Below are 9453 nucleotides of genomic sequence, written 5' to 3' on the forward strand. Positions count from 1 at the left end.
AACGTTTCTTTTTTTGTTGAGAAAATTAATAATTAAAATTCTATAAAAGATGTATAACCCAAGTAATAATGATACAAATTGCTTATTTCAGTGGAAAAAAACTTTGACAGAGGTCATTAATTTTAATATGGAAAATTTTATTTTATAATATATATATATATATATATATATATATATATTGTTTTTTTTCTTTCTCATTATATTATTTCCATTACTTGTATTTTATTTAAGATCTTATTTAAATTAAATATTGAGAAATTCATTAAATATTTTTAATTTTAAGAAAGTATAAAAATATTTTAAAAAATTGAATAGTGCCTCATTCTATTCCGGAAGGTGATTTTACCTGAGAAGAGAACCATACATATTCCACCAGCGTGTCCGCTCACAGATCTATGCGCACAACCTTCGCTAAAGAACCAGAAACAGAAGTTTGAATAATGCAAGTGAGATACTGATAAATGTTAATTCGACTCACCCAATTATTTTAATAGATGACTTTACGGATCGGTTCATTATATAGATTAAAACAAATAATTTGCATATAATTTAAAGATTACGAGTTAACTTAACTTAAATCATTGAGTCAAAATAAATTTAAGGTGCTAGTGAGCTAAATTTTTAAAAATCTTACTTATTACTGGCACTAAACAAGTTAATTCACGGACAATGACCTATTTTGATAAATTCTGTATGTCATATAATTTGTATTTTTTATTTTGTACATTATAGGTTAAAAATATTAAATACATCGTATTAAAGTTTTAAAATTATTAAAAATGATACTTATTAAGTAATTTTATATTTATATTATTTTAACTTATACACCGTACACGTAAAATAAATTATATATAATATAACCAATAGAACAAATTGCTTTGACGAATTTGTCGAGACACGTGGCATTATATAATTTACAATTATTTTAATGTGCGTTTAAAAACGTACACTAAATTTTTTTATAATTTTTAATTAAAAAATAGAATATATTATAAATTTTGATATATTAATAATTTTATTATTATTATTTTAATGAAAAATATTATTTGTTAATTTTTCACTGTATCTCCTTATACACACATTTTAAATACATGTTTAGAAAATCGTAAAGATTTATAACTTCACCAAACAAATTCCGACAAAGGTTGCGTTTTGCAGTTATAAAGTATGGAAGTCATAGTTTGGCAGTCTCTGTATCTCTCAAGTGTGATTTTTGTCTTTACAATATTCTGCAATGTTTCAGCTGTTAGATTTGAGTTTTGCACAATAATTTTAAAAAAACATGTAATAGATGGTTGAGTTTTTAATTGAAAAAAAAACTGTTGAAGTTGGAATGGATCCAAATCCTATAGTTCGACATGTAACAAACGTAAACTATAATTAAAAGTGACACTTTGCTTAGATGCCATTTTTTTAATTTTTATTTGGTCATAGTACTGTGTGTATTCAATCAATCATAGTGCTTCTAACTGTTTCTATTATCGTTATATTATATTCTCTTGTAGCCGTCCGTATGGACACAATCCAAAACGTCACCGCTAAAAAGAAGCCTATGATTCGTTAAGGTGAGTACTGGTGTGGGTTCTGTTCTTATTCAATTAATTTATTATTGTATTTTTTTTACTTTTCATGTCTTCAAATGCAAATGACCAGTTGATTCAACTTTTTTTTCTTTTTTTTTCAACCCTTTTCTTCGTCTAGAGCATTTGTTAAGAAAATTTGTTATTTTTTTTTATCTTTACGTTTTTTTATAGAAGGATTGATCTATTTAATTACTGATTTTTTTTTTGCTTTTTTTTATAGGTTTCTTTTCTTTTCATTACAGATAAATTTCAAGTGATAGACTAGGTTCCTTGTTCATTTAATATTCAAGATTTAAAAAAAATTTATTTATTTTTTATGGATGATATTATTTTAGTTATAAAAATCAATTTACATCTAGTATTATTAATTATATTTTAAACAGTTTCTACTTTGTCTCATATTTAAAAATAAACTCAAATAAATATTTTATTTTTTTTGTAATTTAGACTATTAGTAAAAATTTATGTATTAGTACTTTCATTTAGTTAGACAAATATCTAAGCATTTTTATTAATCATTGTAAACTCTCGAGACAATAATTTTCCTTTCTGGTTGCTAAGATTAGGAAAAAATAGTTCCTTTAGAATATAAATTCTCTTTTCTTAGTTGAAAAAGTAATTTTAGTTCAATCTTACTTGAAGAGTATTCTCTTTTATATTTTGTAAATTATTCTTATTCTCATCTTAGTCTATAATAAGATTGATAGTCTATGTAAGCAATTCATATGAGGCTTTCTCGGAGTCGATAATGTCACCTTACTCGTTGAAATTTTTTTTGCAAATCTAAGATTGAAGGTGACTTTGATTTTAAAAATCTTCATGTTTTAAACAAAACCTATACAATGAAGTTGTATTTGAGGTTAATGCCCTCCTCATTTAATCTGTGGGCTCAAGTTATTGGCAAGAAATATAATTTTGTTCTAAAAATTAGTCTTAAAGATAATCAAAGGGTTTTTTATTTGTGGAAAGATATTATTTTAGTTTGGCCTACCTTTTACAAGGGTTTAACTGGTTTATTGGGGATGACATGTTCATTAGATTTTGGATTGATAATTGAAATAATTAAATTCATAACTTATTTAATTTTTTTCCTTGATACTTGTCTTTACTATTGATTTAGATACCCCTATGGTTTTATTTGTCACAAAAGATGGTTAGAATTGGGCTAAAATCAATTATTTTCTCCTTCTCAAATTTGTCATGATATTGCACAACTTGAATTCCTACTCTCTTTAGGGGTCCTAATATTCTAACTTGAAGTTTATCAGCTAATGATATTTTTTCCCCAAAAATGCACATTAGTTAGTTTATAATCTTAGTATGATTTTCAGCCATACACAAGAGATTTTAAAGATTGTTTGAAAATGGTAAATGCCTCCTAAAATTATCTTTTTTTCTTGAAAGTTAGCTCATTGGTAAATTACTTACAAATAATAATAAAAAGTTCTTATGGGGTATAACTGTCTCTCCCTTGTGTACTAAGTGTGGGGAGACTCCCAAAACTACCATAAATATTATGGGAAAAGAAATTGCTTTTATGCTAAACAAGTCTATAAGCATTCATTCTTTATAATCAATGAGCCTTTTTCTTTTAGTAAAAGGGTTAGGGAGTAGTTGCTCTTGAACTTATCTAATCATAATTTTAACAAATTTACTGATTAGTTCAAATTATTTGGAGTGATCATTTTGCATTATAGAAAGATCATCATTTTTAAATCTCATTATGTTGTTCCTCATTTGTTTATTCATGTAATCTTTTGTGGTGATAACTTGTTCTCTTCTTGCTATAGGAGCCTTAATAATACTATGCCTAAAATTGTCAAGGACCAAAACAAAGTGAAATTGACTCCTCCTTCTCAAGATCAACTAAAGTTAACTGTTCCCAAAGATTTTTCATCATTTTCTAGAGAAGTTATTTGTGGTGGTCTCATTTGTGACAATAGTAGAAAGTTGCTTATTTGCTTTTCTAGTAAATATGGCTGAATTATGGATTATTTCTTAATCTATAGTTGGTTGTTTCTAGGGACATTCATACAATTTGGGTAGAAAGTAATTTAAGAAAGTTTTACAATTAATTATGCAAGTTTAGCATAATCTCATCCTATTTTTACTTTAATTTGTATTATTAGAAACTTGATTAAGTTTATAAAGCACCTCTTATTCAACTATATCTTTAGAAAAATTAATAATTATGCTAATAAATTAATTAAAATTGAACTGAAAGACTATATACTTTATTCTTGTTTTAATGTTGTCATTCCTCCTTTAATCTCTTTCTCATGTCTTTATGATAGTGATATTTGGTTTGTTAGGTTGAGTTGCTAGTTTATTGTTATTTTGAATTTTTAGTCTCTCTCTCTATCTATTTATCTACCTATCTATCTATCTATATATAAGAAATTAAGGGAGTATTTATTATTATTTATATTTAAATAATTTTTATCTAGAATACTTTCTTTGTAAATATAATTATTAAAAAAAGATCATCTGATATAAAAATCTCCACAAAAAACACGAAAGGGATTTTCTTTTGAAAATGATTCTATGTTTTTGTCTTTTTAAAAAAAATAAAAGTAGGTCGTATAATTCATCCATAATAAAAATAAGAATAGACCAAACAAAAAAAAATGAAAATGCCTTTAAATTAAATAGTAATTAGTTTTTGTTCATATATAGAAAAACTTATAAAGTCAAAGAAAAAGTGCAAAAATAATAAAAACATGAGATGTACAAACAAGTGCTATTAGAATTAGACACCTCTAGTTTTTAATTAAACATTGGTGTAAAATAAATCAATTGGGTTTTGTCATGTTATTTACCAAAATTTTCTCTTTAAAACTGTCTTATTTGCAAATCAATATTTCACTCTTCTCTTAAAAGTTGTAGTCCTCTTCCACAAAATTATCATTCTTACAAAAGTTTGTTCAATTGCAACAATAACCGATTGACATTTTATTATATATTGAAAATACATATATGCTAGCTTTGGTATTTTTAGAATATTGAATAATCGAGTCTGATTTATTTTTAAAAGATTTTGAAACCTAGCTCATTAGATAATTTGGTCTCTTAAATATGTTAATTATATTAAGAACTCTTTTAACGTGAGATCTTAAACTTTAATCTTATGTTGAAGTTTGTGGAAGGAATTTCTATTAAGGTACTACAAAAAGATAAATGGGTATAGATAACACATTTTTCAGGTTGTTATTCAGTGTAATTTGTGTATTCATGGATATTTGAACTTTTTAGTAGTCCTAGTATTGTATATCAGTGTACGGTGAATGCCTTGCAAAGGCTATGAAGAATAAAGGTCTCTTTTAAGTGTCTAGTATTTTCTTGGCAATTGTTGTTGAATGCACTTCCTTGTAAAGGTTTGCTGATTGATCGTGGTGTTCAAATTGATGATATAACTTATTACTTCTCTCATGGTTTGGAGAAACTTTCAACTAATTTGTTTTTAACATACTTAGTTTTATCTCAAATATGGTATTTTACTGCTTGTTGGCTTGGATTTTTACTGGTTTTGCCTTTAAATTTATTTACGCACTTGCTTTCTTGGGTTGATATTAGTTGTAGATATGTTTATTAATTGTTTAAATAAGTACAGTTTGGTCTTTGTAATTACATAGAAATCGAATTGTGTTTTTCAATGATATTTTGGATGAGAGGAAAGTTCTAGATTCTATTATTCAAAAGTCTTGTAAATGCTTATCACTTGTTAGTAAGTGAAAAATTATTTTGTTAGATGATTGGTATTTGAACCCACGAAATTGCATTCGTCTTTAACTATGTATAAATATATTTTTGTTCTTTATTTTTTTAAATAAGTATTAGTTTTTCTCTGTATATATAGATTTTGAATTTATCTAATAATATATGTTTTGCTTATAAAAAAATTATATTTATTTTTCAACTCATAAAAATACTTTATAAAAGAGATAAAGACGGATAATCTCTATACCTAAATTTTTTTTTTTCATCGTTGCGAATAAGTATCCTTGATAGTGTGTTTAATGGTCATAAAAGTGGAGGAAAGGGAGAGAAATTTTAAATATAATATATTTTTATATTATTTTAAAAATTATTTTAGTAAAATATGAAAAAGCCATGACCTTTTTATACAAATCTCACCAACCAATTGGTATAAGAAAACTTTTTTGTAGTCTAACGTTAAACACAAGAAACTTTTTTTTCTTATATTTTTGCATTTTACACGATATTTTTTGTTAAAACAAACGAAGCAATAGAGTTTAAACTTTAATGTTACTTTCCTTTATTTTAAAATGTTTATTAATAAAAAATAAATTATGAAAAAATAAATTCAAAGATATAATTTGAAAATATTATATATAACATATAAGATTTAAAAAATTATTATTAGTAATTTTTAAATAAAATAACTTAATTTTAAAAATCATCGTTTCAATAATTTAAATAACTTTATTTACATTAATGGTTTTTAAATTTTATATTGAAAATTTTTGAATTCTCGTGTTTTTATAATTTTTTAAAATTTTATGTTTCAGTATATATTATTAAATATCATATAAAAAAAAAAGTTAACAACATGCTTCACGAGACAAATATTTTAATGCACACTCAACAAAGAAGACGCGGACTGTTTTTTATTTTTATTTCCTTTTTGGTGTTATATATATATATATATATATATATATATATATGTAAATTTGCAATTTTTTATTATAAAATTAACTGGAAGTTATTAATTTGTAATTGAAAGTTTATAACTATATAAATAATTTATAAAATTAATATTATATTAATATAATATTAATATTATTTATTTTTTATTTTTAATTAAATAATATAAAAAATAAAATGTCTTTTCATATATTTAAAAAAAATATATTTTAAGACATATTTTTTAATATAAAATATATTTAAATAAAATAGATAAAAGAGAAATGAAATTATTGTGAAAGTAAAGAAATAAAAAAATATTAAAATTAATGTAAGTAAAAATGTAATAAAAATAAAAGATAAAAATGTAATAAAAATATTGATAAATAATTTTAAAATAATACCTTAAATAATTTTTAAAAATTTAACTTTTAAAAGATATATACTCATTTTATTTTATATTTATCAAATAACTTTACAAGCGTATTGATTAAGTTAATAAGTTAGAGGCTTCTAATTGAATTACAAATTATTTTTATTAAACATAGCTTAGCCTAATTCTCATCCATTCAACTATTAAATAAAAATTATTAAATATATTAAATTTTAAAAATTATGCAAATAAAAAATAGATATTTTATAAAGCAATTTTCAATTTATAATCTATTTTAAAACATAAATAAATATTAAATTTAAAATTACATATTTATTACTATATGATTTATTTAAAAATTTATTATACAAAATTAATATATTATTGTTTTGAATTGGTAAAATTTAATATTTATAAAAAAAAGCTATTAAGTGAAGATTACTCATAAAAAAAAGTAGACTCGCATCCATTAAAAATATACCATTTAAACTAATTTTTAATTTATCGATGGATGACGTGCATAGTTTGACTTTATCTCAATATTTTGTTTTCCAGAAAAAAAAAAAGTTGCTTTCATAAATATTCTGACTCTTGATTACAGCATGAAGTTAAAATACAAAGGTACCATTGTAAATACTTCTTAGTTAAATACATGGAAAAGATGATATTATCTGGGATGAACTCTGGATGCTTTTATTTATACCTTCATTCACGCATACAACACGACGTCCTAAGAAGGTATTGTTGACTAGCGTTTTTAAAAAGAATAATTATAAAAAAATAAAATATTTAATAAAAATAATAACATCTAATGTACTAAGATTTGTATATTTTAATTAATAATTTTATTCAAATACTTAAGACATGTTAACGTATGTCGTTAAAAATAATATTTATTAACTTTTATTGTTTTAACTATATCCATCTTCATATAACTCACTGATTCTATTAAACTTTCTTAATTTTTTCAAACAAAATTTATTTACAGTATAGAAATATTCATTTATTAGAAAAAAAATAACTTGTCTAAATTTATTGATATAATATTTATTTAATAAAAATAAATTATTAATATAAGATTACAAACTTATATTAATAATACAATATATTATGTTAAATTTTTTTATCTAAATTATAAGTGTTCTTTAAAAATAATTTTTTTAAAAAAAATTTGACACAACTGCATTTACATAAATTAAGCTAAAAAAATTATTTTGACCATAAACTCAATAACACATTATGTTAACTACGATATTATATATTAAAAAAATTATTGTTAATATACTTTATTATAACATACATCTAAAATGTGTAGTAAACATTAAATTTTGTCGAATTAAACTTATACCAATCGAAACACACCTAACTATTAAAATTTTTAGTTTATGACATTATTTTTTAGTATTAATTAAGAAATGTCCACAGGTCAAGGCAATAATAATTTTTATCATGCTAAAAATTCCTTGGCTCTAAACTAATCTTGGCTCTAATCATTAGTTTTTATATAGTTCGATGAATGATGGTGCGCAACTACTTTTCGTTACTAACAGACACTATGGTCTTGATCTTTCATGTCCACATCTTTTTCGGTTTTTGTCGGTTTTTATTATGGTAATAATGAATACATGTCCTTATAATAAATTTTAATTATTTTTAAACATTAGTCAATAACTAGTCTAACTTTTAAAATATTTAACTTCAATAAATTTGGACTCTAAAGTGAGAGTGTGTTAGAAGTATAATTATAAGTAACGATTTAAAAATCATAACTAATATTCTATAAATTTATAGTATTTAATATAATTAAGAAATTTTTATTGTAATTTTTACTAAACAGACAGTTGACTGATTTCTTAATAACTATCTATATTTTATAGTTATTAGTAAAACTGTTAAAAATTTTATCAAATTTAAAATTATTGAACAAAATTATGATATTCGATGTGAAAACAATCTTGTTATTTTTTTATAATTTCACAGTTTCATTTTTTAATATTTTAAATATCCGCAGTTACTGATAAAAATCTCTCTATTCATAAGGGTCCTACATGGGAAAAGACGAGGGTGAATGATCATGCCCCCATTTGTCCCACCCTTTACATTTTAGTTTTGTCATTTAAATAGTACAAAATGGTATTATATATATATATATATTAAAAATATATCTTCAAAATAACTTTATTATGAATAAAACATTTTGTATCAATGGTTATACTTATACAGTTATTTGTAGTCCTCTTCAAACAATAATAAAAATAATTTTTATAATTAGCTTTCTAAAATATGAACAATAAATTTGAAATTTAAATTTTTTTCTTTTATAAGTTATTTATTATAAATTAAAATTAATTTATTATTATATTTAAATTTAAGTTTGTATATTTAAAATTAAAATTTTTTTTATTTATAAGTTTTCTTTTTTTTTAATTATAAATCAAATTTATTAAAATTCTAGTTTATATATTGTGTTAACCAAATGGCTTACATCTAAATAAATAAAACATTAATACAAAATTTAAAATAATAAAAAATTTCAATATTTTTAGAAGATACTGATTTTATTAGTATAAAAAAGTGCAATAAAGATACATATATTTTTAAGAAGCTATTAACTTTATTACCCTAAAAAAAACAAAAAAAAAAGTTCATAACACTGATGTGAGTTAAATAATATTTCATTTTTATATATATTTATAAATTAAAAGTTATAAATTTTTTAAAAAAATTTTAAGTTGTAAATAACACATAATTATTCCTTAAAAATGAGTTTGCTGTTATTAAAAAATGACCTTAAAAAAGGCATCTATATATTCATCACTTTTTAATATTATTTTTAGTAAATAAAATTATGAC

The sequence above is a fragment of the Abrus precatorius genome, unplaced genomic scaffold, assembly GCF_003935025.1.
Source record: "Abrus precatorius isolate BTA unplaced genomic scaffold, Abrus_2018 Scaffold3, whole genome shotgun sequence".
NCBI lineage: Eukaryota > Viridiplantae > Streptophyta > Magnoliopsida > Fabales > Fabaceae > Abrus > Abrus precatorius.